Source organism: Sus scrofa, chromosome 6, assembly GCF_054392235.1.
Source record: "Sus scrofa isolate SSC_HxYL_T2T_F1_AM1 chromosome 6, Sscrofa_HxYL_maternal_Yorkshire_Landrace_v2.0, whole genome shotgun sequence".
Classification (NCBI taxonomy): Eukaryota; Metazoa; Chordata; class Mammalia; order Artiodactyla; family Suidae; genus Sus; species Sus scrofa.
This window is the reverse complement of record NC_139388.1, coordinates 74,150,358-74,159,792: the sequence shown is the minus strand read 5'-3', so window position 1 is coordinate 74,159,792 and position 9,435 is coordinate 74,150,358. Positions and strand designations below refer to the sequence as shown.

The window sequence follows — 9,435 nt, the reverse complement described above, 5'->3', positions numbered from 1 at the left end:
CCTTCGTGGCCATCTTGTGTATTTCGTGTGCCTGCCAATTTTGAAATTGGAGTTTTCTTGAAGGAAAACAAAACGAGAGGTTGCCCAAACTGTTGAAGATGTGCCAGCAGACAGAGAGGAATTTTCCTATACTTTTCCCCCTGGGTCCACCTCTGTCCTTCTCTTGGGGATAAAGTGATGGTGAAGATTTTATCTGAAGCCTCGCCGACTTGTCACTCGTTGCCTCTGCTCCTTCCTGGGCATCTGACTGCAATCCCCAAACTTCTGAACAAGTCGCACCTCCAAAATGTGGTCCCAGGAAAGAAGGAATTAAGGATTCTGCAGTCCCCGTCTTTTTTTTTTTTTTTTTTTTTGCAAGAAAAGCATCTTCAGGTGAACAAAAGTGGGAGGTGGGGCGAAGCCTTGGAGGTTCTTTGGTAAGGAGGTTCTTTGGAGATGCAGGAGTCGCATCTTGCAGTGTCAGGGGTTTAAATTAAACCGGGGGTGGGAGGGTGCAGAGGGGGGAGGAGAGAGACCATCCCGGCGCCTGCAGCGTTGACTCCTGGCATCATCTGGGTGCAGGGACCCAGCTGACACTTCTTATTTCGGGTCCTGCCTCGCCAGCAGCAGTCTGCAACTTGACGGCATCCAGGCAGGACATGCAGCCACTGAGCGGAGGAAAGAGGTAACTTTCAGGGAGGGATGTGTGGGTTTCTTAATGCCGGGTCAGCTCATTTTATAGACTCCGTAGGCAGCTAGCAGAAAGATCCCCTTTTTAGGTTTTTACAAAGCTTTCTTTTCTAAGAAGCTGTAGCCCTCTCCCTGCACTTTGCAGAAACTCTGGGCTCCGTGAAGTTTATCCAGGTCCTTCCCTGCCTGGCTTTCTGGCTGAGCCCTGTAAGGAAAGCTGAGTCAGTTGCTCAGGGGAGTCAATTTTTCCAAAAATAATTTTTAAGTGCTGTTGGAATTATTTTTTTAATGGGGTTTCTTTCTCACGTTGGTTTCATGTTTGCACCTGATTGTTTTAATTCAGCTACAATGAGTCTAAGGTTGTGGAGGAAATTTTGGTGGGGGCTTTGTGATTTAAAAAAAAAAAAAAAAAAAAAACCCTACTCCATTGCAGTCCTGCTGCAGTCCCGGCAACCCGGTTTAACTGCAGAGGCTATCACGGTGCAGTCTGGCTCTCCTCTTTACCCTTGCTGGAGTCTGAGTCTCTGATTCCCAGCCCCCTGGCTTCTCTGCGCGCCCTCCCCATCCCCCCCGGCTCCTTACCCACCCACCCTCTGCAAAGGACCCCAGCAGGTAAGTGAGCTGATGTCCGTGACACTTGGGATTTGAAGGAGAATTTGGACACTGCAGCTTTAAGAATGCCGTACTGCGAAATCTTTCTCCTTCAAGTGACTGCGGAACCTCAGCAGCGGAGGCAGCCTGGGGAGGAGGAGGAGGAGGGAGAAAGGAAAACCCACTCTCTGGGGTCAGCCCGTTGGGTAACTCACATTGGGCTCTCAGCCCTGAGCGACATCCAACTCGCCATCAGGACCTGGCTTTGGGCTGGTCCACAGGCTCGGGCAGGAGGAGACCCCACGGACTCAAGGATGAGTTTAAGCTTAGTCCTTGCCTCGGTGCGTGCTCGCGTGCGTGCGTGCGTTTGTGTCTGGTTAACTGCCTCTTTTAAGCTGGAGGATTCCGGTCGGTCGGCTCTCTTATTGTGATCTTGCCAGCCCAGCTTGAACCCTGGGAGTACTGATGCAGCCTCCACTGCCTTGTTAATTGGGGGGTGGAGGTTTTCTTCTTGGGGCCTTATAGAGATGAGCTTTGGAGGGAAACTCAAAATAGTGATTTGCCGCTGTAGGGATAGCATTGAAGAAGGGATGCGCTCACCTCTGTGTTAGGAGTGGGTGGGAGGACTTAAATGACAATGCGCAGGGGACCTCCTTAAGCTCCTCTAGATGGGGGTGGGGATGGCACAGAAACAGCAGAAAGTGCACCTTGGGCAGTGGCTCTTTCTGGGGAAATGCACAAGAAGCGCAGGGGATCTGAACTCTGGTCTTTGGGATCAGACTCCTCCCCACTCAGCCCAAGGGCCACCCCCAAGGCAGTTGCTGCCTCAGTGGGTGCGGCTGGAGGGCCGCCAGTTCTGGCACTGCTGGCATGGCATTCCGGGACATGCAGTGCCTGGATCCAGGTCTGCAGTGGGGGTGATGTCAGCCAGGGCCCAAGGTGGCATGTGCCCAGGTGGTCCCCAGGCCCTGGGAGGGCTGAGCTCCTGTGCAGTTCTTCTCAGTGCAAAAAGGCATCTTTTTAGAAAGAAAAGAAAAAAACTTTAGGTCTTGCAGTAAATCTGCTCTAAGGATGCGCAGCAAACCTCTCAGATATAAATTATCCAGGCGAGTCCCTGAAACAGCAACTGGGCCGAGGCTGGCGATGCGCCACGACCTCCGTGGGTTCCTGCGTGGTGTTCTGGGTCCTGCTGTAGACGACAGCCAGATCTGGAGGCTCATCTTGAGAAAACCCTGACTGAACCCTGGCAGCGGCTGCTGCATTCGCTGTTCCTTTGGGCCGCGAGTGTTGCTCCCTTCGAACCCTTTGCAGGCACTTGGGGAAATGTGGGCTCATGGATATTTTATAGTGTCTTATACCGCATCGTTGCCTAGACTGGGAAAGCCTTCCCTCTGCAGGTGGAAACAAACTCCCTTCCCCAAATTAGGTGCATTTTGATACGCTTCTATGTTTGCGATGCCCACGGCTGTCTCCCCCACTCTTTTTTATACATTCCCTGTATATTTAATACTATCTTTGACCACTGTGCACACATCTGTGGGTTTGCAGGAACCCCTGAGATATACAGCAACTTAATCTTCCCAGGCTGACACCCTTGGATGTGAAAGACTCAGCGTCTGGTGTACTGGACTCTGGACACCAGGATCTTTTGTGGTCAGCATCACGCGGTGCTCGTGATGGAGCCTCAGTTGTGCATCAGACCAAACTTCCCCTTCCCCCCAGGAAGCTGATAGGATGCACTGTTCAGACAGACCTTGATGAGTCTCTTTGCATCAATAGATGGACCTGTCAGTGGCCTCTCCACCCTGGGGAGTGAGAGACTAGAGCTGGCCTGTCCGGGCAAACTCTTCTCCCGTATTCGGTGCCTCCTCCCCTGCCTAGATGACAAATGAGCATCCTTTACATCTGAAATCAATTACTTTGTATCTGGCCACGAGAGAGGCCTCTTGTCAGTGGCTGCAAAGCACATGCCACTGTTGGCCCCCAGCCTCCCGTCCGTGTCCTCGGGTCTCTGGTCCCCTGAGGGGAGGTCAGATCAGATGGGACAGGGACTTCACCCATGTGCCCTGATGGGAGCTGGTGACCCCGAGGCCTGCGAAATGGGTGATGTACACTTGCCAGGGTGAGATGAAATGAGGGCCATCAAGCTTCTCATGGTGAGGGGCCTCCATCCCTCAGGCAGGTGCAGTCTGGGCCCAAGTGACCACTTGGGAAAGAGGCAGCCAAGGTGACAAGAGACCCTCAGGGATGGACGTGGGGGGAGGGCCACTGCAGGCCCCTGGATGCCCTCATCTCTCAGGGAGTAGAATGGGGAAGACAGCTGCTGAGGAGCTGGTCAGGGGAGAGCTGGTCTGGCCCTGGAGAGAGAGGCCAGCATCTCCCAGTTTTTCTCAGGCAGAACAGCCAATGCACTTGGCCAGGACCCCCCTCCACCCCGGCTTGCCCATATCAGACCCCGCCAGCCTGGGGTGGCAGGAGGGTGGAAGCAGGAAGAAACTCTCCCCCTCCCCACCCGCGGGTCAGATCTAGGGGGTGACACGGGCCGGGCCGGTCTTTACAAAGAAGTCTCGCTTTCCACCCTCCAGAGTGCTGAGAGCAGGCGCGTCGCCGCCCGTAGTTGTTGCGGGGAAATCGCGAGGCCCAGCGGATCCCTAAGTTCGGTGGGGGGTGTGCCTGGAGGGCAGGACAGGGTGTGCGCCCGGGCTCCCGGCGGCTCGGCTCGCAATGCACCAGTGCTGACTCAGGGCTTCACGCGCCCTCGCCTCTCCCACCGTCACCTGCCCCGGCCTTGGCCGCCGGAGCCCGAGCGGCTGGTTCCCCGGGTCTCCTTGCGCAGGGGCAGTTGGAACCCAAGCTGCTGCAGGCCCTCCCCCGCCCTCCCCGCCTCCCGGGCCAAGTCAGCAGTGCTGGCCGCTGCGGGGCTGCAGCAGCGGGCGGTGCAGAGGCCCTGCACCACCGCTCCGGGCGGGCGGGCGGGCGGGCGGCCGGGCGGCGCGTCTCTGCCGCGCTCGCGTCCCGACGGCCACCTCCCGGCGGCTGCGCGCAGCCAGCGCGGAGACAGGACCCGGGCCCTGATTGGTGCAGTGAGTGAGTCTCCGGCTTTATTTATACAACCTCTTCTGCACGATTCGACTTCGTCGGAGTTGAGAGCTGGGGCCCGCCCGGAAGCAGCCTTCTCGAATGGGAAGGAGGAGGACAAACCAGGCCCTCGTACCACCTGGCTTCGAGCATCCTTGCATGGGCCATTTTCACGGGCGCTTCTGTATCGAGCATCCACCCAGCGTGGGGCGTGATTTTCAGAAACCTCCAGAGAAGCACCAGACGCGGGACCCCTCGCAAGGGCCGGGCGGCCGAAGGCTGTGATGGGAGCCTAGGGAAGCTGTGTCCCGGCCCTGACTTTGGACTGCCTGCTCTGAATCTTGGACACCTGTCTGGAAAGCCGAGGCTGCTTTTCCAACCAGGGGTAAGAAGGGATTCCCACACTCAGGCATCCTCTTGGGTAAGGGGAGAGGGACCTTCTCGGACCATATTCTTGAATGTTCCACTCAGGATGCCTGGGAAAGCCTATGGAGATAGACTGAGGCACAGCGGCGGTGGGAGAAAGGTTTTCCCCCTCGTGTCATGGAGTTGGTTGCAGAAGGTTAAAGCTGGAGATGGAGGAAGTCCGGCTTCCCCTGCAGAGGGAAGCCGGGCCAGCAAGTGTGGGTGGGGTCCGGTAGCTGCTGACCCTCCTGGCTGCTGTGAGGGACTGAGGTGGCAGGAGCCAGGGGCTGGGGACAGCAAGGGCAGCCGCAGGGGTCCAGACAGCACCTTCTGCCCAGAATAGCAGCCGGAGATGCGGGTCTTCCTTTATGCCAACGGCATGACCATGCTGCCAGACTCGTCCCCTGGGGCCTGTTCCTGGTTAAAGCCCTGGCTCCTGGCAATTCGGGAAGTGATGTTACACTGCACACGTGAGCCTGCTCCTCTGGGCTGTTCCTGGTTGTGAGACAATAGGGAGACTGGTGCCCCTCACTATCCCGGACCCTGGACTTCAGCGGGAAGAGCCTGGACACTGGTCGCTGCTTCCTCTCATTGCTCGCTTGAGTGTCTCCGCCTTGGAGGTTGCCCTTGGAGCCTGCGTTGTGCTGGGAGGGGGAGGGAGGTGGCAGGGGAAGGGGGAGATGGTAGGGGTCGTGGGGTCTGCAGACCTGGCTCCCTGCTGATGTCATCAGTTTGGGAGCCTGTACAAGCCCAGAACTGACACCAGGAGTCATCCTGGGACAGGTGCAGTGCTGCGGCTGCCAGTCTTCCTGCCAAGGACGCAGGGACAGGCAGCTCTCCCTGGACACTGACTGCATGCATCCTCCAGGCAGAGCCAACCAGCCAGTCCAGCCCTGGGCTCCTCCTCCAGGGACTAAGGTGTAAGGAAAAGGTCAGGGCCATGAGGACACAAGGTGGGCCTGGATTTCAGCTGGAAATGGGACACTGGTGGTGCCATCTGGTTAGGCGGCAGCACCCAGATTCCTGAAGACAGGGAGGACCAGGAGGCAGGCAGGGGACACCGGGAAAAGGCTCTAAGGTGCTGCTGGGATCCTAGGGCCCCAGGACCAGATCCCAACCCACGTTGCTTCCCCACTGGCCTTTTCCGCTTTTCACCCAATGCAGAATCAGCAGTTTCTCTGCTGTGCTCATTCTCTGCAGATCTGATTAAGGATCAGAACCTGTCTCTCCACGGGAGTTCCCATCTCGGCTCAGTGGTTAGCAAACCCGACTAGCATCCATGAGGACGCTGGTTCAATCCCTGGCCTTGCTCAGTGGGTTAAGGATCCAGCATTGCCATGAGCTGTGGTGTAGGTCACAGACGTGGCTCAGATCCTGCATTGCTGTGGCTGTGGTGCTAGCTGGCAGCTGTAGCTCCAACTCGATCCCTAGCCTGGGAACCTCCATATGCTGCAGATGTGGCCCTAAAAAGACAAAAGACAAAAAGAAAAAGAAAACGAAGAACCTGTCTTTCTTCTTGGGCATGTGAACTTTAGCCCCACACATGAAAGATACTTTGAAGTCATCCGATGCGAGTCTGGAGCCCAGAGACCAGGACAGAGAGGCCTAGAGATTAACTGACTTGCCCAAGGGGCAGGCCTGGGAGTCCCTGGGACAGGTTTCAACTGGTATGTGGGCCAAGGATGAAGTCATCAGCGCTGGACTCATTGGGACCCCGGACTCAGGTGAAAGAGGACAAGGTAAGGAAGGTGGGGACCTGGCGGTGACAGACCTGAAGTCCTAACGGCCATGGACAAAACTGACTGGACATCAGGCAGGGCTGTCCAGGGAACCGGATGCTGCCTTTGAGCGAGTTTGGTTTATGCCTCTCATTGGGCAAAGTGGCAAGGGGAGAACACATGGGGCTTCCTTCATAGTTGTTCCTCTTTGCAAATCTGGAAAATCAGGGCCACTGGAGCCTGGCGGCCCCCGGTGGAATTATTGGTGTTGTAACTCAGGATTTCTCCAGAAGAGGGCGCTCAAGGACACAGGAAGGAAACCCAGCCGCTCGCTGCCGGCTGGCCGGCCCGGGTGGTTTGTGGGATGAAGATGCTCATTTTTGTTGATTCCACGCATTGAGGCAGAAGAGTTTTCCTGGCTTTGGTTTTGACTAATAAAACAAATTTTACCTGGCATTTCTCTGCCATTCAGGATCTGTGTCCTCTCCTCGGTCTGCCTTCACAGCGTTTTGGTCTCAGAAAGTTCTGGATGAATACGATACAGAGGGTGTGCTGTGGTTTTTCTGGTTCACGTTTCTCAGAGGAGCCTCTGTTGGCTGAGGAAATGTAACAAAATTCCTAGGGAGAGCCGACCATCCTTGAATAGAGTGGCGGAGGACGGCAGGGCTGTCCCACCTGCAGCCCTGTCCTGGGCCTTCTGTCCATTAGCGGGATCTTCAGGACACCCTTGGGTTTCAGGTGGGGCCTGTGCCCACCCCCTGTTTGGGGACTGTTACAGAAGGACAGCAGCAAACCCAGACAGGAGTCCACGTGAATCAGCCGCTGGGTTGTGGCCTCCTTTGTTTCCTCCGCCGGCCTCTCCTCTGATGGTCTGTTTTTCTGTCCTTGTTTGGGGATTTCTATTTGGGGTCTCAGCTCCCTTTTACCCCAGTGAGTTCCCTCTTCCCTCCCTTCCAGCGGTTCCACTTGCTGCTTTGGGGTTGAGAGAAGGACCAAACTAGATACCCAGGGAACGAAAATGCAGCTTAGTAATGACTTGCGGCTACTCAGAGATGAATTATTTCAATTATCTAGAAAGCAGCCCGTTTTCCTGTGTCATAAGATGACCTCTCCTCTCTATGGCAAGATCCGTTCTTCAGATGGCACGCGGTCCTGCTCGAGGGCAGAGGTCAAATTGTGTTGTAAGCACTGAACGCGCTTGTCTGTGTAATAGCTGCCGAGCAGGAGAGCTGCCAGACCCCTCGTTAAGATGTAGGTGGACTTGACAGAGGGGGAGAAAGTTAATCGAGAAAATTGGGGGCGTCTCAACTGGAACCAGTAGGCAACACATAACTTTTTGACTTCTGGCAATGTAAAATTATTATTCTTCCCAGGTTCCCGTTGTGGCTCAGTGGTTAACGAACCCAACTAGAAACCATGAGGTTGCAGGTTTGATCCTGGCCCCTTCTCAGTGGGTTAAGGATCCAGCGTTGCCTTGAGCTGTGGTGTAGGTCGCAGACACGGCTCGGATCCTGCATTGCTGTGGCTGTGGTGTAGGCCGGCAGCTACAGCTCTGATTCAACCCCTAGCCTGGGAACCTCCATATGCCGTGGGTGCAGCCCTAACCCCCCCAAAAAAAATCATTTCTAGTAAATGTGCAATTTCCTTGTATATGAGTTATGTGTGTGTTGAAAGCATTCCATTTCTATTTATTTATATTTTGAGGAGAAAATATTTATTTTTTATTTTTATGACAGTATGGCTGAGTTGCAGTGTTGCGCTGGTTTCTGCTGTACATCCGAGAGACGCAGTCATACATTCCGTTTCGTATCATTTTCCATCATGGTCCATCCCGGGAGACTGGATAGAGACCGCGTTGTTTATTCTAAATGTAATAGTTAAAAGCCTTCCAGTTTTAAATATTAAATCTTTAAAATGCACTTTTCTAATCCTGTCCTGACATTTCGCCCTTCTGCAAACCCCCAGGTCCCCTAAGACGTGGCAGTGGCCTGGATGTCTCACGTCCTCTGAAAGGCCCTGCCACGCGCCAGGCATTGCCCCTTTTGTGGTCTGAAGGTCACCTTGACCTGCAGCCCCAATGTTGTAAACAGTCCAAGGTCTCAGACATACCAGGCTTCCTGCCGTGTAATAAAGGTGCTTATGTGACAGCAGGGAGTGATCCAGACGTGAGTTGTTTGTTTGGTTTTTTTTAAGTACAAATTAATATTGGTTTGTTTGTTTTTCAAAATAGGAGGGATAGGATAGGGCAGGCTCATGACAAAAACGTGAAATGGGCCCAGCTTGTCTTTGATGCCCCTGCGGTCTTCATCCCACTGGCCTCCCAGGCCACCCTGGAGGCTCAAAGGGACCTGGCTCACCACTCAGCACCTGTGCTGAGCCCGGTGGCCTGAGCGTCGCATTTCTGTGGCATCTGACCCATCTCTTCTCCAGCCTAGAAGTCTGCAGATTCTGTTGGGGGTGCCAGCGCCCACGGGCCTCTGGATGGCACACGCTCTCTGGGGCATTTCCTGGAGGCTGCCATCAATACCTTCCCTCGAAGGAGAGGTTCCTCTGGAGAAAAGGTTGGTGAGGGACACGCCTGAGCACCCCTGCCGGGTGCCTGCAGGCCGCCTCCCTGCGTGCCTGGCCCTGGAATTGGGTTGGTTTTCACCATCGCTTCGTTTCTTGGCTCCTCTAGGTCCCCAGAGGCTGAAAGTGGCTGCTCTCCCGAGGCGTCCCTGCCAGGCCTGTGGGAGAGACACAGCTCCGGCAAAGAAGCTCGGTGAGTGCCCTTGATCTCCTCCAGATGCTCGCGGCTCGCCGTGTTCGGAGGGCTGTGCTAAGCACTCTTCCTATTTATAGAAAGACAGGGAGGCTGCTCCTCTGTAGTAACTGCAATGCCAGGGGCGGCGGCTGCAAATAATGGGACTTGGTGGTGTCCGCCAAAGGGACCGAGGGGGAGCGTGGGTGTGGCTGGCTGGCCAGAGAAGAGGGC

At 55.3% G+C, this 9,435-nt stretch overlaps 1 long non-coding RNA gene across 2 annotated transcripts in view; it reads left to right on the top strand.

The window, feature by feature from the left end:
- The first annotated feature begins 607 nt into the window (after positions 1–607).
- The window catches only part of LOC146402547 (uncharacterized), a 46,039-nt gene continuing 37,211 nt past the window's right edge, over positions 608–9,435 (top strand). Inside the window, exons 1-2 of one of the 2 annotated variants that reach the window (XR_014807031.1) lie at positions 608–664; positions 9,139–9,222. This is a non-coding gene — a long non-coding RNA (uncharacterized LOC146402547). Of the gene's footprint in view, positions 665–1,471; positions 1,602–9,138; positions 9,223–9,435 lie in introns of those variants that run through there. The other variant, XR_014807032.1, reaches the window with a different exon arrangement.